The following is a 24082-nucleotide window of genomic DNA, read 5'->3' as shown; positions in this document are numbered from 1 at the left end:
AAAAGGGGAAATAAATGTATGCTGTGAAACACTGGGCAAAGTTTTTGCCACTCGAATGGTTCAGTATAAGCAAGACATGACTTTTCCCTCAGCAGGTGGATAGTAATAATACTTACAATATCAATAACCATTTACAGAACATGCATTCTTTTCACATTTAGATCTTTAAGCAGCTTTTGCTGACACAGATATAATGTTAAAGAATGTGAGGATGGGCTTTGTTTCAATATCAGATATCCAGAAGCGATCTACAGGGTTCCTCTTGTAGCCAGTGGGAACAGAAAAGAACACCAAAGGAGAGCTTCAACCTGCCTACTTTAGGATGGGAAAACACATCTTTTGGAACGCGCTGTTCCTCTCTGTTGAGAGCAAAGGGAGACTACCAGCTAACTTTAAATAGATGCCCAACAATTGGATAGATAGAGATATGCAAGGTCCAACAAAGCTTCAATGATTCATCAGAAGTTGTCAAGTGAAATAATATTAGGCTCCAGGTTTCCCTATGCCTCATCTGCTAGACAACCTGTTCCCAGGAGTGCAACAGAGAGCTTCTAGGTACCCAACACTGTTGGAGGTAAAGATAAATGGAAAGGCATGAAAATGTATGAGAATTAAAAAAAAAAAAAAAAAGCATTATATATGACAAACCTGCATAGTAGTCACAAAATCCAAAGCCTTTCAAGAGCAGGAAAGAAACAAAAGATAAGTCAATTCATCTATGTCTCATCTATTTTAATTTTAGTGCTTAAGTAATAAAACAAAACAAAAAAGATCAATGAAACAATTTGAGATTTTCTGGGTTCATACAAGAAATTTCATTAAAAAGAAACAGCTTTTTCTAGTTTTTTTATTAGGAAGAGCGCAGATACAGTTGAAAGACTTGATGAGTCAGGAGAAAATTGAACAGAGATAAGGAATGTTTTGTCAGGATCAAGAGAGAGGACACAGATGTGCAGAATGGCCCAATGAGCAGCAGAAAGACTGCTGTCTTCAGGAAGATCGCTTCTGCAAGAGAAATGTTGCCAAGCCTGTTCTTTCATTCCTACAATGAGACACAGTCCACGAGCTCAGTCTTTCAGATGACTGACGCAGCCTCTTGGCCAGGCCTTCAGGGCTTGGTCTTGATGACACTGTCAACTTCTCAGTTTGGTCAAGGGCTGACAAGCTCAACTGCAGTAGCAGTGAACACCACAGAGTGCTGCTTCTTTGCCACTGGCCTGACATCATTCTTTTTTCCCACATAAGAACAAGTCAAAGAACTGCTGCAAACTTAAACTTTTCTTGAAGCATCTCCGTTTAGTTTTAGAGGAGAGTTTTCCAAAGCTAGGCTCCAAAGTCTGTAACAGTACCTAAATATGCAGATAGCTTAATATCTAAAATAATGTGTCCATGGTCCTGCCCTACATCCAGCAGAAGCTTGCTTCTTCCGCAAGTCATTTTTTTAAAACACTCATGCTTGTACTAACTTACTTCTTGGGCTCTGCCAAAAGACCAGAGGGGCAGTCAACATGGCTTTACCAAGGGGAAGTCATGCTTGACCAACCTCCTAGCCTTTTATGAGGAAATAACGTTGTGGATGGATGATGGCAGAGCGGTGGATGTGGTCTACCTTGACTTCTGCAAAGCATTTGACACAGTCTCCCACAGCATCCTCATAGCTAAATTGAGGAAGTGTGGCCTGGATGATCAGGTAGTGAGATGGACTGCGAACTGGCTGAAGGACAGAAGCCAGAGAGTTGTAGTCTATGGGGCGGAGTCCAGTTGGAGGCCTGTATCTAGTGGAGTGCCTCAAGGGTCAGTATTGGGACCAGTATTATTTAATATATTCATCAATGATTTAGATGAGGGAATTGAGTGTACTATCAGCAAGTTTGCTGATGACACTAAGCTGGGAGGAGTGGCTGACACGCCAGAAGGCTGTGCTGCCATCCAGCGGGACCTGGACAGGCTGGAGAGTTGGGCAGGGAGAAACTTGATGAAATATAACAAGGGAAAGTGTAGAGTCCTGCGTCTGGGCAGGAACAACCCCAGGTTCCAGTATAGGTTGGGGAACGACCTGTTAGAGAGTAGTGTAGGGGAGAGGGACCTGGGGGTCCTAGTGGATGGCAGGATGACCATGAGCCAACACTGTGCCCTTGTGGCCAGGAAGGCCAATGGCATCCTGGGGTGTATTAGAAGGGGGGTGGTCAGTAGGTCGAGAGAGGTCCTCCTTCCCCTCTACTCGGCCCTGGTGAGACCGCATCTGGAATATTGTGTCCAGTTCTGGGCCCCTCAGTTCAAGAAGGACAGGGACCTGCTGGAGAGAGTCCAGCGCAGGGCAACTAAGATGATTAATGGAGTGGAGCATCTCCCTTATGAGGAAAGGCTGAGGGAGCTGGGTCTCTATAGTTTGGAGAAGAGGAGACTGCGGGGGGACCTTATTAGTGTATATAAATATATAAAGGGGGAGTGTCATGAGGATGGAGCCAGGCTCTTCTCAATGGCAAACTATGATAAGACAAGGGGTAATGGGTATAAACTGGAACACAAGAGGTTCCACTTAAACTTGAGAAGAAACTTCTTCTCAGTGAGGGTGACGGAACACTAGAACAGGCTGCCCAGGGAGGTTGTGGAGTCTCCTTCTCTGGAGACATTCAAAACCCGCCTGGACACATTCCTGTGTAACCTTATCTAGGTGTTCCTGCTCTGGCAGGGGGATTGGACTAGATGATCTTTTGAGGTCCCTTCCAATCTCTAACATACTGTGATACTGTGATACCTTTCAGAATGGAAACACCCCAAAATGGTCTGAATATCAGCAAAAACTGGATCTGTGCCTAGGCAGGAGTTGAAAGGGGGTCCATGTTCAAACAGCTCATAAGGGTTGTTCAAGGAATACAACAGAGACAGAAAAGAAATAAATAATATTAGTCCTGTATCTGTAGGAGGTGGAAGGGAAAGGAAAAAACATATTAATGGGAGTCCTTAAGACCACTCACTAGCTAGTTTCCCTGCCGCCTGCTGCTCCAATATTCTGTTGTGTTGCAAATGCTATTGATTTTTCATTTCCTTCCTCTGAAACCCCAAACCTGCAATATTAAATAAGATTGAGGAATTCCATTTTGTAACCAGAATACACTAAGCAGACAGCAACCCACTATTGTCTGTCCTAGCCCATTAACTTTATTAAAAAATGCAACAGAGCTGATTTCTGAAAAAGCAATTTATCAGTCTGCAGTACAAATATGGTAGCAGTTGAAAGTTATTTTATTTGAATTTAGGTATTCCTTGGCCAGGATGTACCATCATACTTTCTAAGCTTGTCAAGACTGATAAAAACACAGGTCAAAAGTGTATGATAGGTATAATTGCCTTACTATTCCTTATCTCCCCTTTAACCAAAATGTATAAGCTTGTATTGCATTTCTTTACAGAAGAAGATAATTATTACTGTCACTGTCAAATTTGTTTTTCAGTCTTGATAACAAATGAATTAAACCTGGCATCTGACCAAAGATCCTTCAGTTACCCTGTCAAAGCTAATTCATAATATAATACATTCTGCATAGAGTGGTGTAGGAAAGAAAGGATAGATCTAAACTGTATAAAGTTCAGAATTTGACATGGAAGGCTTAGGTCCCTGGTTACACTATGTACTCCAACAGAGTAGGCATATCTCCAGATGGAAAGAATTCAGATGACAAGATTCACTGGATATTAATGGATACTATATTACCAAATCCTAACACTCAGTTGGTAGAATTTGCCATCACACTGTTAGCCCTCTTTACAGTTGAAGTCCAACAGGTAGGTTTTAGATTAGCAAAAGCAGCCAGGTTTCAAGAGCAGCTTGAACCGTTTTATGATTTACTGTGGTTACAACCGCTAAAATAGTCTAGAGACAGAAATAAGCACACCTCACGCTTGAGAGTACACATTAATTTGAAAAGGCATTCTCCCTTTACTCAGCTTGCTGCAAATTTATTGAAAACACTGTGAGTTTTTCCCCCAAAATGTGCAGCCTCACATACTAAGTAGTCAGACAAGACAGGACATCCAGTGTATCAATATTCTGTCCAGTATATGTCCTAGCTTACTGAACAATTACATCTAAGCTTTTGGCAGTGGTAAACTTTGTAAGCAGCTGTAAACTTCATTGACAATGCAGAACCAAAAAAAGGTTTGCCTAAGCACTCCAATTCATAGCTTGATGCCAAATTAGCATAAGTGAAATATGAGTTTTTAATCTAATAAAACATGAGCCTCAAGCATCTAGCCCATCCCAGGAAAAATGTGAAACCGGAAGGTATTTTAATGAAAAACTGGAAGCAAATATCACAATCTAATGTTTAAAAGCCATAAGAGTTAATTTTAGTTTGAAAGGAAATCATTTTTCAAAGTTCTGTACTCTGTTTAAAAACAGATTGAGCAAGTTTATTAAATTAGCAGACCACTGCATTTATGAAATCCATAAGTCAGATCAATGGTGCACAGTCAGCTCTAGAAAGTAATTGTTGGCTTCTCTCAAAATGGACAGCCCAAAAACTTCCAAGGACTAGTTTTTCCCTCCGTTATTTATAACAAGCAAAACATGGTGCAATAGATTGCAATTCATAATGTCTTTTTAATGTTTTTATAGCACAACATTTGGACTCATTTCTAATTTCTATGGATGACAGGTTGCCATTATTGAATTTCCATTAATATGAATTATGGGTACAATATATTTTACCTAATACTTTCTACCCCAGGACTAACATGATTCTACAATAAAAAAATCACATGGTCAGCAATTTTTTTTCAGACACAGAAGGGACTAACAGCCATCAGAGATTAGTCTTGCTACAACACTATGCATCTGACCTTGGTCTTGCATCCATCTGACTCTACACAATCACCAGCCATAATTTACATGCACATTTAGGGTTGATAAAATGTCAGTATTAGATAAGTGTCTAACTACAGCTTCCAAGCAGCAAGCCAGGGCTTGTTCAGTGGGCTTTTCCTCCTCTGCCCAGCTGGAAACTACTTGTTCATTTGGGCCAGGTAATGCAAGATGAATGGACATGAGCTGAGTCCTGTCTCTCTTGAGCATGCCTCCATCAATGTGCGTCTGATGAACATATTCTCCCAAATGAAAACCATTCTTAAGGACCAGGCAGACTTGAGCTCCTTTAGTTTCACTCACCAGCAGCTACCTGCCATGGATATCTTTTTACAGGAAAACCTTCATCCATCTAAACAATTAAAAACATTCTAAACAGTAGGCATGAGCATAGCCATCCTGAGGTCAGCAGGGCTACTTGCATGCTTGAAGGCAAGAAAATACTTCATATTTTACCATACGGCTGAGAGACAAAGACATGTGGTTAAGGAAATCCTCAAGCTGCACGCTGAGGGAAGTACAAACTGGGGAAGTATACATACACTGTGCCTGCAATGTGAATCTTCCACTGGAAGTAGAACATCAAGTTGTATGAGTGCATCATCTTGCCCACTGTGACTGTTATCTTTTATGGACTGAACTGGGATTAGCTGCATAAAACATGCTTTAAGGTTATAACTAATACCAGTTAAGTATGGCAGCTGCTTTGGAAGAAGCTAATGAACTTTGCACAGACCTTGCTGTACCAGGGCAGAAAGGCAATATAGTATTTTTTTTCATTTTCAAGAGACATGTTATCTATTATATCTATTAAATGGAACAAAGAACTTCCCAAATGCCAAGAATGGCATGGTCCATGCCCTGCCGAGCTGACATCCAAAAATGCCAAGAAAACGACGTGTGAAGAAAATAACACAAGCAGCAAGTAAGTAGATGACAGGTAACAAAGCTGAGTAATACCATATATATTTCTGCACACACACTCCAAAAAGGTATTTGGCAAAGTCATCTCCTAAATACAGATGCATTCACAAATACTCGCAGCCTCACCACAATCAGAGGATCAGATTTTGCCAGCATCGTGGTGGTAAATAGTTCCTTAGGAGAAACCCACATACAAAGAGGGCAAGGGGCTTGCAAACAATCTCTGGAAGCACATGCGAGGAATAGATGATCAGTATTTATCAGAAAAGCAAACAAAAAGGTAATCAAAACTGGAGGCCTTGGGATAACAGATGGCAGGACTGGGGACACAGAAAGATACATGGTTGGAAGCTGAGCAGGGGGTTGTTTGAATGCTTCTGACATTTCTTTAAATGTCAGCTCACAATTATGACGTCTCCATCAACACCTTGTAGGTATATAGCCACTTCTAGCAGAGGCCTCGCAGCTCACTGAGAGCCACACTTCAGCGTTTTGAGCTCTCATGTTCCCACCTTTTATTCTGGTGAGAACGAACAAGCAAACACCAAACTCCCACTGAACACCTACTACTTCAGTTCTAATTTCAAGGTTTCCTTGCTGCTCAGTTAAATCTCTGGGTATATTACACAGATTTACATGGAGTGCTATACACTGAGAAGCACTGTGAGCTAAGTGGGAGAAAGGGCAAAATTTAAAGAAGTTTGGAGAACCCTGCGCGTACAATGTATCTACAAACAGCGAAGGAAATCTGCTGTAATCTTTTGCGAAAGTTTACATGTGTAAAACCTGTGTTAATAAAAATCAATCCTTGTTCACTATTTGAACACAAATCCCATTAATAATTCCATTAAGCTATCACTTCAGTTCATTATTTTACCTGTTTGCACTTCACTATATTCACTGTCAACATCTGCTGCTTTCCCAGAGAAAGAGGGCATACAAGGCCACGCAATCGCATTTCTGTTCAGCACTAAACCCTTGGCTTGTTGGTGAGCAGTGCTGATATAAAGAGCATTCCTGCCCGAGACAGAATACATTGCCTTCACCACAACCAGCCTCCATCCTACGACTTAACATCTAACATCCATCCCCGAATTCAAATTACCTAATTATCAGAGCTACTTAGCATGCTTGTTCAATACTATACTGACCAGTATAATATAACTATATATATAACCAGTATAATAACTATACTAACTTTAAAGAGGAAAGAGCAGGGGGTGGGGGGGGTGTGTAAAGAAGAAGAGGAGGACTGACACACAGAGAGTAATAGGTAACATGCAAAGTAAGTTTGGATTTTAAAAAGCCAAAGCTTGAGGGGGAGCAGGGGGAACAGACCTAGACAAAAAGAAAAAATCCCTGCCAAGTCAAGCCCCACAACACACCACTTCGATCATGTTAAACATTCAGGGAGGCAACAGATAACATAATCACAATGCACAGCAGGGTCCTCAGTGAAGAATGGGTACATGACTCTTAAAAGGTTATTACAGCACATTTAAGCAAACCAATTGCACAGAGACCAGAGAGCAGCTAAACAGAGGTTTTCAGGACTTGTGTTCTGATCACCAAGGCTCATTCCAACTGGCTCAATTTGATTTAACAATCAGAAAGTCAAATGATATGAAGAAAGATATTTCCTCCAGTAAATTGAAAAAGGTGGAGTGAGAGCTTATTTAGATTCACTTCCTGCAACTGCATTTCTTTCTTTGCTTCTTTCTTTCTTTCTCCAAGCAGTCCAGCTCTTGTAAAACGGTTTCAGCAGCAGTATGCACATTTGCACATTGCTCCATCTATGTACTTTTGTTCTGTTCAGGAACACTCACCTTCAAAGGAAAAGCAAACAGCCAGGGCACTAAACACAATGAAGCAGAAACACAAAGAGAAAAGGGCTGAGAAACAGAAGCTCATTTCCAACAGCACTGAACAACTACCTGGTGCTAACAGCATTACATTTGACCGAACCTAACCGGCATAACACCCCACTATTAACCTCTAAGCTGTTCATCAGCCTTATTAACTGTTCCTCTGAAAAGCTATGCAAATTTGGCAGATTTTATGATTGACAGGATAAAGAAAGTGAGTCATCAGAGCTCTTCAAGACGTAACACCACAGGTGAGATTCACCAAGCTTTGTTTCTATAGCTTCTTCAGAGAGGAAGTATCCCAAATATAACATATGCTTATGGATTTCTGCACAGGTGCCATCATAAATGGACCAGTGGACATATCCTGTGATAAATACTTCAGATAAAATATCTGGCACTGAAAAGTCTCTAGATTTGTTAGCACTGACTGAAAATCAAGGCCAAATGCACCCCACATGGAGACACATACATTAACCATGCTACTTTAATTCTGTTTGCATAGGCTGTGGTATGTGCAGTCTGTAAGAGACACTTGTGGGAACACTAATTTTAGTTCATGTGATGACTAAAATGCTGAAAGTATCTCTCTTCTTGCAGCACTAGAAGGATGCACCAACAAAGCAGTTTGGAGCTCTCCTCATGGAAACAGGCAACTTCTGTAAATAAAAGGAATTCATAATTTATCTCTAAAAAAATCAAAATGCATACATAATTGTACCTCAGGCAGCTAGAAATGGAAGCATACAGATGAAAATGGGGCAGGACAAAAGGATATAACCATACTCTTGGAATTTCCCCAGTCTTGGCAACTACCACAGGTTTATTGGGCCTTCATTGGCAGAAAGCTGTACTATTTTCTATGCAATGCTGTGGTGAGAAAGGACAAGAATAGACAGTCTGCTAAGTGAAAAACCAATTGTGCAGGTAGTGAGAGGTGGTTCTACTTCAGCACTTAATGGCTAACATGATCTTTCATACCTCCTGTATGCCAACATCCATTCAGTATCTAACACACCCTTTTATTTACAGATCCAACAGAAAAGATAAAAAACATTCTCTGGCACCAGGAACACTTGCAGAACATATTCTTCACTCTCATAACAGGAACTGAATTCACCAGTAATTGGTGGCCCATATGCAAAACCATGACAAAGGTTTCTGAAAAATAGCTGAAACAACTCCCTAGAAGATACACTTCTGGACTCCCTCAGACTGTAGATTTCTATTTGTAATGGGAATGTGGGTTCACAAACTATTTTAGTTGCTATGACAATTTACAAAAGGGACCGACCACACCATCTTAGTGCACAGGTACACCATCTGAAAGAATAGACAAAGTAGAGATGTGCTCACGCTACTTATTGTTCAGATACAACTTGGTCAAGTAAGGAACTGTAAAGTCAAGTAAAACCAATTACTCTTGCCTCAAACACAAAGCCATCCCAGTAAGTAGAAAACTAAGCAGGGCCAGGACCTGTTTTACGGTTCTGAGGCCAAATGACATGGCCTGGTCACATTCACAGGATTATATACTTTTAGCCTCCAAAACAAGGTGGCTATATCCAAAATGACAACTGGGAATGGCTGCTGGCCCATGCTAATCCCCGAGCCATGCCTGGGAATTGTTTATTACAGCGCTAGCTGGTCCAGGGTGAACACAAGGCAGAGCCTGTGCTAACAATTTAATGGTATAGATGGTCAAATTCCAGCTCTTGGGCTTGTGCCCTGGCACTGCTTAATCTACTAGCAGAGACTTAGCCAAATGCAGTTGTACCATGAGCAGAGCTGGCTGGAACACAAACAGGAAAAAAAAAGAGAAGCAAGAGGATCTGAGCAAAAATATCTGACCAAATTTAAAATGTCTATGCATTTTCATGATGCCTTCCCTTGTTCTTCTGGGTTTTTTATTTTCTAGACCATCTTCTTTCCACAGACGTGCTCTACTTTCCAAAACAACAGAAGGTCAAAATAGTTGTGGTTAGTGCTGAGTGCATTTCATTTCTTACCCATGATTCAGTGGTAGTTGCCAGCAAGCTATGGCGCTTCCAGTACAGTCAGATATGCTGAAGGATGCATCAGAAGAATTTAAATCAAGTGTCTGATGGAAAATGGGGAGAAGGATAAAGATGTCAAGAGTGAAGTAGAAAGGTGGAAAGATATATGGATGAAAGCTTGGACTGGTCCACAAACTTTGCAGCATTGCTTAAGTTTTGTTTAATCTCTTAGTTCAAAGAGTTGATGCAAAAAGGCATGCTGCCCAAAAACCGCTGTAATTGCCTTCTCTCTGGTTTTGAAACACCTTCTTTGTACCATATCAAAAGAATGACCCAGAAGGTCTTTGCTGCAAAGCAAATCTGCTTCCTTGCCAACAGGTCACAAGGCTAGGTAAGCAAGATTGGCTTTGCAGACTTATTGCCAAGGTCAGCATAACTTCCGTAACTACCTCTGCATGGCAGGTGCCACCTCTCTGTTCTCTGATGGAAGCCTTTTAAGTCTAGACTGACTTCTCAAAGACTCCTCTCCACAGCTGTTTTCAGGCTTTCACTACCAGAAAATAACCATACTTGATTTGTTGGAAAGGGCTCTTGAAAGCCACCAGGTACATCCTCTGCACAGAGCAGGCTAATTCTACACGGGATCAGTTGGGGCTTTGTCCACTTAAGTTTTGGATAACTTCAGGGTATGCAACAATAGCTCTGAACACCTGAGAAGGCTCTGACAGCGTCTTCTCCATAAACACCCACTGGAAAGCTGAAGAGAGCAATCACAGGCTCTCTTCACCAGGCTGAGCAAACCCTGCCTCTCCACCCAGCACAACCTGAGGAGCAACGTGGTCCACAGGGAACACAAGAGGAACTTAAAGTGAAGTGAAGCTTGGGTCTGTCTGAATTTATAGGTGTCATGCTCTACTCTGGTTATATTAAAAGGGTCATTCCACTCAGTTCATTGCATCAAAGAGCATACTCCAGTCTTTACAGAGCAATGACACTGAACTTTCTGCTGCTCTCTCCCTTCACAAAGCAACCAGTGGTGGAAACAATGGTAACTTACAGGAAAACTTGGGAATTATCCATGTTACATGAAGATGGAGCTACAGACAGACTCAAAATGGCTGTCCAATCCTTAAGTTAGATAACATCTAAAAAAACCCTGAAACAGCATTATCCCGCACTGCCTCAGAGCTAAATGTTACTGTCAAGCAGTTCATACTTCTAAGCAGGCTGAGAAAACAAGGTGAATGACAGCTCTGTATGTGGCAAATTATTTGTGATCCATATATTCAAAAACCGTATACATGCGTATGTCTTAATCAAAGCACCACATCTGAGATAATTATGCATCTGCATGACGACCTTAAAAGACATCAATTCTACATATTTAGGAGGTGATCCTGCCCCTCTACTCTGCTCTTGTGAGACCTCACTTGGAGTATTGTGTGCAGTTCTGGTGTCCTCAACATAAAAAGGACATGGAACTGTTGGAACAAGTCCAGAGGAGGGCCACGAGGATGATCAGGGGACTGGAGCACCTCCCGTATGAAGACAGGCTGAGAAAGTTGGGGCTGTTCAGCCTGGAGAAGAGAAGGCTGCGTGGAGACCTCATAGCAGCCTTCCAGTATCTGAAGGGGGCCTACAAGGATGCTGGAGAGGGGCTCTTCATTAGGGACTGTAGTGATAGGACAAGGGGTAACGGGTTCAAACTTAAACAGGGGAAGTTTAGATTGGATCTAAGGAAGAAATTCTTTACTGTGAGGGTGGTGAGGCACTGGAATGGGTTGCCCAGGGAGGTTGTGAATGCTCCATCCTTGGCAGTGTTCAAGGCCAGGTTGGACAGGGCCTTGGGTGGCATGGTTTAGTGTGAGGTGTCCCTGCCCATGGCAGGGGGGTTGGAACTTGATGACCTAAAGGTCCTTTCCAACCCTAACTATTCCATGATTCTATGATTCTATGAGACACTTTGGTCACAGGAAAACTACCAGAAGAATTATTGCAAGCAGTGGAAAAAATGTTTATGAAATGGAGTTTAAAACTGCATGAGCAAGAATGGAATTAATACACTCAAATTTTCCTCTATAATCCAGCTTGGAGAACCTTGCAAAGATAAATGCTAGACCTTTAAAAGCAGGGATGATAAAGATAATTAATGGAAGCTTAGAAAGATAATAATGTCTCAAATCCATGTGGGGTGTAAGTATTGCTCAGCTTTTGAGGAAAAGGAAAATAAATTATTCAGTCTCACTCCATCCCAGCATGAGGCAGAAATTCTAAAGGAAACAAGCTGTTCAAAACCAAAACCGTGATGACTATGCCAAGATAGGAGCTAGGCTCAGAAGACCTAAAATAAATCCAAAGTTTTAGTATTTACTGGCAGATGAGGATTCTGGATATTGTTTTAAAGCAAACTGGCCATATCTTCGACTTTTGAAGTATATTTCAGTGGTGATTCAATTCTAGGATGATGTCAGGATAGTTATCATAGAATGCTTTTGGTTGGAAGGGACCTCTGCAGATCACTTGGTCCACTCCTGCTCAGAACAAGGCGAAGCTTGGTGGTAGATTGCTCCAAGTCATGTTCAGCTGAGCTTGCAGTGTTTCTGACAGAGATTCTGCAGCTGTTCTGGGCCTTTGCTACAGCTCTGGACCCTGAATTGAGAGTATTTTTTTTTTCCTTATATGTAATAATTTCTCTTGCTACAAGTTGTACTCTTTGCTGCCTCTCTTTTCCTAAGACACTTCTGAGAAGAATCTGCCCCTTTTCTTTATACTGTCCCAATTAGACGACCATAAAGAAGAATCACATTCACTCTGAGTCTTCCATTCCCCACACTCAACAGTTCCAGCTCTCAGCTTCTCATTGTATGCCTTGTGCTCTAGTCCTGAATCACTTTGGTGGCTCTCTACTGCACTTGCTCCCACAGGTCAGTGTCTGTCTTATGCTTGTGAGCCCAAAACTGGACATGATACTCGAGATCTAGTCATGGAAGTGACAGAGTACTTAGCTAGAACTGTTGGCTACTCTTCTGCTAACACTTCCCAGTATTTGGTTGACCTTCTTTGTCACTGCTACTCATTTTGAACTTGGTCTCCACCAGGACAGCAAGCAGGTCCTGTTCTGTAAAGCTGCTTTCTATCTATTTGCTGCTCAGCTTGAATAGGCTTATTTCATTCCAGGTGCAAGGCTTTGCATTTGCTTTTAATGAGCTTCATCAGCTTACTAGCAGGCGATTTTCCAGCTCATTTTGGTCCTTTTGAATAGGAGTGCTGCCCTCTAATATATTTATTGCTCCTCTCAATTTGTTATTTGTTTATTTATTGCAATGCCTATCTTATTAATAAAGATATTCAATGTTATCAGCCGCAATATTGACCACTCATCCCACTGCCAGTGGGTATTTGAACTGTTGCCATCTGTTCTTCCCAAGCCTGGTACTACATATCCCTCCACATTAGTTAAAAGGATACCATGGGAGACTGTCAAAACCTTGACAAAGTTAAGTAAATAAAAGCACTAGGTCCCCTCTTATCAGCCAACCAAGGCATCTCTTTATAGAAGATCATCAGGTTGGTCAGGCACAGTTTATCTTTGGCTGCTCCAGCCACCTCCTGGTCCTTTGTGTACCTGGAAATACCTTCAAGCAAGATTTGCAGCAGGAAATCTACGATACAGTTCACATCACAAAAATATTGTGGGATGACTCACAACTGGAGTGCTGCAATGGATGGCTATGAACTCTTCAGGCAAGGAAGGAGAGGCATAACTGTATGTTAGAGACAGTTTTGACTATCTAGAGCTTAATGATGGTGACAATAAGGGCTCAGTGTTTATGGGTAAGAATCAGGGGGAAGACCTACAAGGCAGACAACATGGTAGGAGTCTGTTACAGATCACCCAACCAGGATGACAGGCAGACAAAGTACTCTGTAATCAGCTAAGAGAAATCTCACAATTGCTAACCCTTGTTCTCGTTGGGAACTTCAACCCCGCAGGGAAGAAGACTGGCCTGGTTGAACAGGGAGTTTTGAGTGGAACTCAGGAAAAAAAGGAGAGTTTATGACCTTTGGAAGAAGGGTCAGGTAATGCAGGAGGACTACAAGGATGTCATGAGGTTATGCAGGAAGCAAATTACAAGGGCCAAAGCCCAACTAGACCTTAATCTGGCTAGTGCCATAAAAGACAATAAAAATATGTTCAAGTTGTGCCAGGGGAGGTTTAGACTGGATATTAGGAAAAATTTCTCCACCAAAAGGATTCTCAAGCATTGGAACAGGCAGCCCAGGAAACTGGTTGAATCACCATCCCTGGAGGTATGTAAAAGACCTGTAGATGTGGTGCTTAGGGACATGGTTTAGCGGTGGACTTGGCAGTGTCAAATTAATGGTTGGAGGCAATGATCTTAAAGGTCTTTTCCAACCTAAACGGTTCTATGATTCTATGAACATCAGGAAACACTATTTTACTGTGAGGGTAACTGAGCACTGGCAATGGCTGCCCAGAAAGGTGGTGGAGTCTCCATCCTTGGAGATACCCAAAGCTGCTGGGATGTGGTCCAGGGCAACTGGCTCTAGGTGGACCTGCTGGAGCAAGGACATTAGACCAGACGACCTCCAGAGGTCCCTTTCAAAGTTGGACATTCTGTGATTCTCCCTGTTTCCATAAAACTCCTTTGTGCAGGATTTCCATTTTCAGGCAGGATGGCCTTCAGCCATGTCTGCTTGGCTCTTGTACTCTGAGCAATTCTTGTGCCACCAGGAGACTGTCACTGATGAACTACTGGACCCTTCTGCAGGGTGTTGTGTGTACAACACAGCTCCTCTTACACTGGCACTTCTATAAAAGAATATGGATTTGCAGGGGAACATGTGGTTAGATTATACCCAGCATTAGTATTTGGGAGTGTTACACTTGCTAGCTGACAAATGTACCCTGATGCATTACTTCAGTGATTTTGAATGCATGGACTTTGAATAACACTTTGTGTTCCTTTGGGATAAAAGGATAACTTTAATTATATATAATATTATAATATACACAGTATATAATCTTAAACGTTCAAATTACACAGCCAAAAAAGCTTCCCTTTCTTGACATGTTTGTGCAACAACTTAGCAGGAGTAAATATTATTCACATACTTCCCAGTGCTTTGTTTCAGGATTACCATAAAAGACCTGGGATCATAAACAGTAAGAATTAATGCTATGATACGAAGAATTTATTACTAGTTATTATTCATTATTTATACAGTGGCTGCATATCACTTTACACACAAACATCACTGTACAGACAGAATATATTTCTCTGCAGTATTTCCATAAGCTTTGTTTTCCAAAGTGAACCAGTTTGGTAATGCTAAATTGTAGTGGGTAACAACCATATACGTTTCAGCTTGACAGGAGCAGAGAACAACCGAAAACAGAAGAGGCAAAATGAGTTCTGGGAGAATTCAGAATAGTCAGTTCCTCCAAAATAAAGTGAAATGTGCATTTTGCTTGCTTAGAAGCGCCCCTTTCATCCAAGAACAGAGTGTTACATCAGTTAACCAGCATTTTGACACTCAGTAATGCTTTAAATTCTTAGAGAAAACACAACAAAATAATTTGGGTACCCATAAGTTTATCCTTTCCTGCATACTACTTTGAAAAGTAATGTTTGATTACAGATCTTTGTCCAAGTTGCTTCTAGAGTGTGAAACTGGAGAAAAGTGTGAGGAATTCCTTTCGTGGTCTCTATGGTACCCTTGCAAGCACCGGCAAAAAGCCTGCATTTTGCCCACTCACAAGATAGTGAGTCACTATAATTCCATTTATGCAGAAGACATCTGCACCTTGTTCAGCAACGTTGATACAATGTGACTCCTGGCATTCCTCCTGAGGCATCGACAGAGCAATGCTCTGCTGAGGCAGCACAGGCTGCCTCTGTTTCATGCCATCACATCAGAAGATCCTCGTGCTCCTCTTAAAGGTCTGGGCACTTTTTCAAGAGGACTTTCAGGATGGCACGCAGGGCAGTGGTGATGCTTTAAAAGTTTGAAGTGTCAGCTCTGGTTGATCAGAGCTTCCCAGTACGCTCAGAGCACATCAGCCTGTGTCCAGCGTTAGCAGGTGGAGCGCTTAGCAGTACAAGGAGCGAGACAGCAGAGTTTAATGTACTGTTCCTCACTCCCACATTTATCTTTATGTCTATCATGCTTCATAGACAACTATCCTATCAAGCAGGCACTCAAGGCCCATAGAAATCACAGGGAGAGGTGAAGCTTGGCTCACTTCTATTTCTTTCTTACTTTTTATTTCTCTGGTTAATTTGTTTGGAAAGCAAGTTCTAAATAGAAAACTGCAAATCAATCAGCAATTTGAGGAAACCAACGCCATTGAGAAAAGATTATGTTTGCCAAACAATTTATTTTCCTCTGATACACATTAAAATAGTGATTTTTAAAATTACCATTGTCTTCCTGTTACTTACTAAAAAAAAATGGTATGGAGACATCTCACCCAACCACTTGTACAGACTTCTACAAACTTTTTTATCGGGCTCCTCTGTATTCAATATTTACCTTAATTCATCCCCTTCCCCAATGATTTCTCTGACATACACCCTCTCCATGCAACACCAAAATCTGAAATCATCTAGCTGAGAAAGGATCAGCTTTCTTCAAGATAATTTCCAGGGCCTACCTGGCAAAGTTAAGCATTGACAGCAAAAATAATAGGAAACCAACAAGTGATTCTTTGTAAAATTCTTTTTGTAGCTATGTTTGATGGTGACAATAGCAATCTGTTCCTCAACGACAGCAACCAACCTTAGGCTTTCATGCATCTACAACTCAGGTTATCTACCTTTAGAAACACTGCTCCTTGCTCTCAGGCAGGTTCTTTTAGCCTGTCGGGAGGCTGGGACAGATTTTCTAACACCTCCTGAATGGCAGAAGTATATATTCTGCTGCATTTTTAATGAATAATGTGCAACTGATACACATGAAAACAAAGTAATGATGAGGAAGAAATAAGAAAATAAAAATAACCCTAAATCATTTCACATTCTCAAGCACTTAAATCCTGTCCAGTACACTTCATTTAGGTTATACTTATTACTGATATTTAGACCTTTTGGAAGTCAAGATACTTTTTAATCAAAGTGATAGAAATCCTGCTTTTTCTTTAGCCTAAGCTGTCATGTTTGCGACCTTCTAAGTATTTGGCTATGTCAATTAGTGCTTCAAAAATGCTGCCTTTCATCTTCAAATGGAACTGGGCCTAGAAACTGGCCAGACCTCTTAGCTCTTTCAACAGATGATAAATGCACTGCAAGTCAAACAACCCAAGCAGCTTTTTATGACTTTACAGATTAATTAGCCTGCTATGGCTTCCAGACCAATTTCAGTCCAATAATGTATCTGCAAAAGTTGACAAACTAAAACCACATTTCATAAGTTCCAATTTCTACACTATTAAAAATATGTAAAAATACATCTGAGAAAAAATACTAAAATAAATCAGTATGAGGAAGTGACAAATCATCAGCACAGTTTAAGCCCTCTCGATGGCCAATGGATCATTAAGAATAGCCTTCTACAGAGAAGCCTGAAAAATGCCCCAGGCGTCACTTTGGTTTGTTCAAAGGGAAGAACTGGTTTCTCTACTTCAAGGCCTTCAATACAACAGTTTTGGAACCCACCACTGACCTCACTTCGCTTTGTTGTCCCCTGGTGGCACAATTACCTCCCAGGAGTTGTAACTTTTTCACAGTAGCTTAATACGGTGACTTCAGCAGAAGTCATTGCTAAGCCCAATTTACAGAGATTTTTGGTCCATTTCTAATTAGCAAAAAGAAAAAGAGTATCCTGCGAGTCGACAACCAAATGTCTCTGTTTCCTCCACTCATTCCTGCTACAAGCTCTGTCCATTCCTCAAAAGCAACTCTCAGAATTATTTGAGGATTCCAGGAGGATACTATGATTATGTTTTTGTGGTGATCTCTGCTGATTTCACCCTACCTGGGCTGGTGCGATGGCACACCATCACCGATGTCACTCTTGGCTGACTTTCCTTGCTTGCAGACTCCTCACAGAAGGCACAGACTGGAAGCTGAACTCTAATTAAATGGTGTGCGACCCCGAAAGGTAAATTGTGCAAAGCTCATTGAACTTTCAAACCTAGAGAACCAGGAGAATGTGATCGAGGTGCAAGCAAAAACCTGTCCTTGTCTTCTGCTATGAACCATCGCGTGTTACGTACTCTGGGCATTGCTGATTTCCTATACATTGCTGATTTCCTATACATTCAGACTATATACAAGTCTGCCATAATTAGAGCTTCATAAGCACCAGGAGTCTCTGCATAGGTGGGAATGGGCTTGCATCTCATTTACCAATGAAACTGGTCATTACTCCATTTTAAAAATTTATCCATAGGTAAAAATATGTTCCTGGGAAAAAATCTGTTGCACTATTTGACATCCCACAACAGAAGCCTCACTTATAGTCACAGTAATGTGCCAAAAGAATCAGCAGGATTTTATCAGAGCTTTTGCCACTACTGCATTTGGGCTGGACTGCTACATTGTGTCCAGGTCAAAGAATGAATAAGCTACTATCGGAAATGGTGACAAAACTATGCCAGCTATCAATACAAACCCTTAAGGGAGCAGAAGAGTAGCTTTGCACAGAGAAGCTGGAACAGCAAATACTATATACTTCATCACTGCATGTTTTGACTGTTTTCTAGCAACTGTTGTATTCCAATATTTATAATCTCTCTTTATACAGCGTCTTATGTTTTATAATAAAAAGAGTACATAAATTTCAGTTACCGCTGCAGAACAAATTGTTGTGTGTAATTAGTCATGTACAACATAAGGCGTATCTTGAAAAACAATTCGTGTTTATTTTTCCTCTGCTTAATCAATATTTTAAATATTTGTGGAAGCCATACACCAGCTTAGCAAATCATCACCTCCAAAGCGAGAGAAAGAGAACAGACAACACAAATCCTGCAACGTACAGCAAATCATCTGCATACGACAAACTGCTGTTGAGGGAACTGCATTTTTTCAGACTGTAAAGGAAAGAAGCATATAACATTTTACTTCTGTGCTGTTCCACTTTATTCCTTTCTACCATGCATTCCTCAGACATACTGTTTTCCCTTTAGCATGAGGATTTTCTTCCATCCCCACGCATTTTTTAACACTATTTAGTTGCAGTAATGCACAGAGACAAAGACAGTGGGGGCGATTTTTCCCCCCGCAATCCTTGTCTGACTTTCCAGAGAGGTTAACAAATGCTTTACCATCTCTGTCTTCTCTCCCACATAACTGTGGCTAACCACAGTGGGATAAAAACTACAGTACCAACAACACACAAGTCTTAAATGCTATAGGAGTACTGTTAAGTACAGGAGGCCAGGATCACATCTCAGTTATGCTATTTAGAGACATAAAACCATGAAGTTATCCCTGAGTTCAACTAGAGAACATCTTACCAAAACTAAAGCCTGCCATTTTTATAAAACTTGTCATAAGTTTAACCTTGAGAATAACAAGTCATTAAGTATGTGGGGGTTTAAGAATCAATTCACGTTCCAAGCAAAGGGTTTTTAAAATTATGGTTGGGGAAAAAAAAAAGTTAGATCTCGCCTGGTGTTGCACAGATTCTGGTGATGTATCAATCTTTGAAGGCATTTAAAAATAATATAGAGATGATAAAAGTAAATGTTCTATAACAAAAAAACCTCTTGGCAAGAAAACTCCAAACTACAGTCCATGACAACCCTTCTAAATTGAAGCTATGATACAGGAGCTTTGATGGAGAAAATCGTACAAGTAACTGGCAGAATAATTTGGGAAAGAAACAAAGAATGAAGGTGCTGCTGAGATGAACAGAAAACAGCTGGAATGGTGTGCAGCATCCTTAAATGAATGTTAAACTGTTTTGTTGCCAATATCTTAAGCAGTGCTGCAGTCTTGCATGGATTTATTCGATAGCTTCCTTCTACCAACAAATAACCTCACTGCTGGAAAAAAAACCCAAAGCCTCACTGCACACAGACAAACCCAAACCATCATACATGGCTGGGCTTAGAGGGCAACAAATTGATCTGAACACAACAGTTTAATGGCAGGAATTGCACTCTCCTATCGACTACTTCAGGCACTCAAGGGGTTGAGAAAGTGTATCAAAGAACTCATCCCTTCAAACTGCGCTGACTCTGGTTGCTGGTCTGTGGCCCAACACTTTGGATACAGCAGCCGGGTAGAAAAGCCAAATTGAGTAAAAAAGCTGGAACTTTGCTCACAGTGGCACAGAATGAGCAGAAAACCCAATAATCACTACCTCCAAGTACCTCAGTTTCCATGTTGGTATACTGGGAGTGCAATATTAAACTATTTCTTAGAGGTTATTGAGGTTTAAACAGTTTTTCTGATGTGTTCTGGCAGCCTCTGATGAAATGGGTTACAGCAGTGCAAAGTATTACTGTCAGTCTGCTCAGCAAAACTAAAGCTGAGGAAAATATAGCTATTTTTGTTTAAATAACTCAGACCAAACATCCGTAACTACTTAAACATAGCAGATCCACTAAGTGTGATTTGTACCAAAGCATCTGTGCTAAGAAGGTTACAGGTATGCTTTGAGAATAAATTTCAAAGGTCTGCAAAGTATAATTAGTTCTAAAGTTCTTCTACACATTAATAATTAGTAATAAAACCCTTCTAAAGCCCTCCACAGAAAGATGTAAAAAGCTCTTCCAGAAGCATAAAAACATAGACCAAACCCAACCCCCTCATAGTTACATAGCTTAAGCTTCCCTCTGAAGATAGTTTCACCTCTCTCCGACATTTAATTTGATCAATTTTTTCTCTCCCTTCCAGAGCTTTTTCAGTTCGTATTACATAACTTTGGATGAAGTCTTTAATCTTACAGACATTTACATAACAATGTATATACCAAATGGTTCAGCCAGATTAGATAGTCTAGTGGTCTTTAGAACCACTTATCTATGAATTTCATCACCAATGCAGCAAGTTTCACAACCCAGTTACATGACAGAGAGAAAAGTTTTTTCCTCCATTTTGAATTTGTTACTTTAGGATTCAGTTAAGCAGGAGTTGAAGGACAGGAATATAAACGATGTCTACAAATACAGGTATCCAGAAGACAGACCTTGTCGAACAGACTTCAGTTCAGTCTTTAACAAGATTATGACTCTGTTTGATAACATGTAATGGAGGACGATGGCATTTATATATATATTTTAATAACTATTGACTTAGCTCTTTGGCAAAAATCCTGGAGCAATTATTAACTGTGCAGATATAGGAACAAAGGAAGGGAGCACATTTTATCACCATGCTAGAGAATCATAGAATCATAGAATAGTTAGGGTTGGAAAGGACCTTAAGATCATCAAGTTCCAACCCCCCTGCCATGGGCAGGGACACCTCACACTAAACCATATCACCCAAGGTTCTGTCCAACCTGGACTTGAACACCGCCAGGGATAGAACACTCACAACTTCCTTGGGCAACCCATTCCAGTGCCTCACCACCCTCACAGTAAAGAACCTCCTCCTTATATCCAATCTAAACTTCCCCTGTTTAAGTTTTAACCCATTACCCCTTGTCCTATCACTACAGTTCCTAATGAAGGGTCCCTCCCCAGCATCCTTGTAGGCCCCCTTCAGATACTGGAAGGCTGCTATGAGGTCTCTACGTAGCCTTCCCTTCTCCAAGCTGAAGAGCCCCAACTTTCTCAGCCTGTCTTCATACGGGAGGTGCTCCAGTCCCCTGATCATCCTCGTGGCCCTCCTCTGGACTTGTTTCAACAGTTCCATGTCCTTTTTATGTTGAGGAAACATAAAAAAAAAAGAAAAGGGAAAAGAAGGGCAAGCCTGATGATGAAAAGATGCATATGGTTTTGGTACCTGTATTTTCAAAGGCAAAAGAATGGAGGTGATGCAAAAGATAAGATACACAGTTATTTGGAGGCTACTAAAACTGGCAAACATCAGGAAACTAGAGGAACCGAGGACCAAAAGTGTGAAGACAGACGAAATGGTTTATAAAAAAACTCAAAACAAATTGAAAACCCCAAACTTTTAACTTGGAGGATAATTAATCAGCAGGAACACAGAATGAAGGGAGATGGACGTTCGCCTCTATGCTTTGAGATCTTCTAACCAGCTCAGGAAGATATGCTAAAGTCAAAACTCGTAACTGGATGACACAGGAAGTCCTCTCTCTCCTCAGCCAGGAGTGCTGGCTGTACCCATATCCTTGGACAATGAGCCAAGGAGAACTAGGTTCTCCATCTTCTTGCTCCATAACACTATGATACTTCACTCAACATACTGCCTCTTGTGTGGGACACTCCCTTGCCACTGACTTAATGACATCTGCCAGAATACTGTGGAAGGTTCAGACTGCAGAGGGGCAGCTAAGCCATCAAATATCCCGCTCCTGACCACAAAACAGAACTAAGAAATTCAGCTTAAGATGATATCTGCCCCACGAGGTTGTACCCCATAGAGATGCTCACAAAAAGGCTGCAGAGCACAGACCATGAACTCTGCAGCTCATGGCAACTTGGCACATTCCTGTTTTTTTGTTTTTTCTTTTAATAAATCAAGCTACCACATCATTCTTCTCACTTGTGATTTCCTATTTATATGGATTTAATTTTTTATGCCTAACCATTAGCTGGATTCTACAAGGGAAAGGCACTGGCTGGTTACATCGCTAACTGCACGTGTAAATCTGCTCTGTGTGAAGGAGAGACACAGCCAGGCAGGGTGAACCCAAGTATGTATGAGCACCTGATGTTTTCTCTAACACTGTTCCACATCATGAATTGAAGCTTGCTAGGCACCATATCTGCAGCTCTGTCCATTCTAACTCACTTTGTTTTCAAAGTTTTTTCCTCTTCAGTACATGCAACTTTGAATTTTTAGAGCTGTTTAGCTGATACTCAGCAGAAGAGGCTGGGACAAAGACTGTATGCATTTCTACACATTTATTTTATGAGAGATTACACAGCTGATTAACAGTTCTCAGAATAAAAAGTGTCCCATGTTACCTCTGTTCTAGCCTATTTATTGCTTTTGATCTATCCATGCCAAAAACATTCTTACTAATTAAAGTCATCAGAAAATTGTCTAATAAGGCAATTTAGAGGACAGTTCACATTGAGCATATGATCAAAAGGCATTTAACTTGCTGTTCCTGCCTCCTCTCCCCCTATAAACACATTGTTTAATGGCACTGCTACACTTCAAAATGGTTTTGAACATCTGGGAGAAGGGCTGATCAGCTCCAGACGATCGTTGGACTCTAAGCAGACCCAGGAACAAAGGTCATGATAATGAAATGACTCCTCTGGCTCCAAAATTGCCTCAATCATCTCCAGACAAAGCATGATTGAAATGCATCTATCTGTGGATAGCATCTGGAGAACTCTAAATATGTTATGATCAGAATCTGAATGGCTTCTTTCAAATGAAAATAATTTTAAGATGCTGTGCAAAATTTTTAAACCAATCACACTGTAAATTTAGCCCTAATGTTTCCTCCTGCAGCACTGACCTTGTTTTTCTACAGTGTGAAAAAAAAAAAATCAATATAATAATGGCACTGCAGTAAAATTTCAGCTTGCTCTTGGCTTACTTTAAATAACTTTATTGTCTCCTTTCCCTCTGTCTGCATCTGCTGTATTTGGCACTTGCAGTTATTAAAATGAAACAAAGTTGAAAGAAAATGTTAAATATCATAAAAAGAAAACCAGCAGTGCTTCTGGCTCACTTTGCTATTGCTGTGGTCACCTTTACAATTTGCCAGGGTTTTCCATTCCCCAGCTGCTCTACCTGAATTTGCATGCAGAAAGAAACCCCAACTTTCTCCTGGAATAACAACTTATACTTTGTAGTTTAAAAGAGCTAAATGTTTTTAAAAAATGGAAAAGTCTTCCCTCCAATTTTATATTAGAACAAAAAAAGTCCAATGGTTTACTAGTGATTTCAATTCTTTGCTGCTTAACATTTTGTTACTCCTTAGTGTGCACTTCTGCACAAATGAGAGAGCCTGGTTATAGCAGTCTCACTGTTAACACTCCAATCTGCACTCAGAACAAGGCTTTGAGAACCTTACAGGAAAGTACCAACTAAAGAGAAGAAAAAATGCCATTCAGCCAAAATGATGCCTTTTAGTCACTTTCCACTCCCCCTGGATGAAAACCGCATCCACTTGTTGTCAACCACAGCTCTGCCTTGGTCAACGGAGCAATCATTCCCAAAGGCAAAATGGGAACCACACGTTCCAGGGAAAGCAACAGAAAGCCCGAATGTAGGCAGCGCTGAAAGGAAAGGAGCATTTGCTCTGCTTAGGACTCACAGGAGCATGGGAACCCTCAGTCCTGGAGCAAGAAAAACCTACTCTAG

General features: G+C 40.9%; 1 protein-coding gene across 1 annotated transcript in view; it reads right to left on the bottom strand.

Moving 5' to 3' along the window:
- The window catches only part of KLHL29 (kelch like family member 29), a gene marked incomplete at both ends in the record, with an annotated part of 255315 nt that overhangs the window by 230802 nt on the left and 431 nt on the right, over positions 1-24082 (bottom strand). The gene's annotated exons all lie outside the window — the stretch shown is intronic.

Source organism: Psittacula echo (assembly GCF_963264785.1).
Source record: "Psittacula echo genome assembly, chromosome: 4".
Taxonomy (NCBI): domain Eukaryota; kingdom Metazoa; phylum Chordata; class Aves; order Psittaciformes; family Psittacidae; genus Psittacula; species Psittacula echo.
The sequence above is the reverse complement of the archived record's forward strand: the minus strand, read 5'-3'. Positions and strand labels throughout refer to the sequence as shown.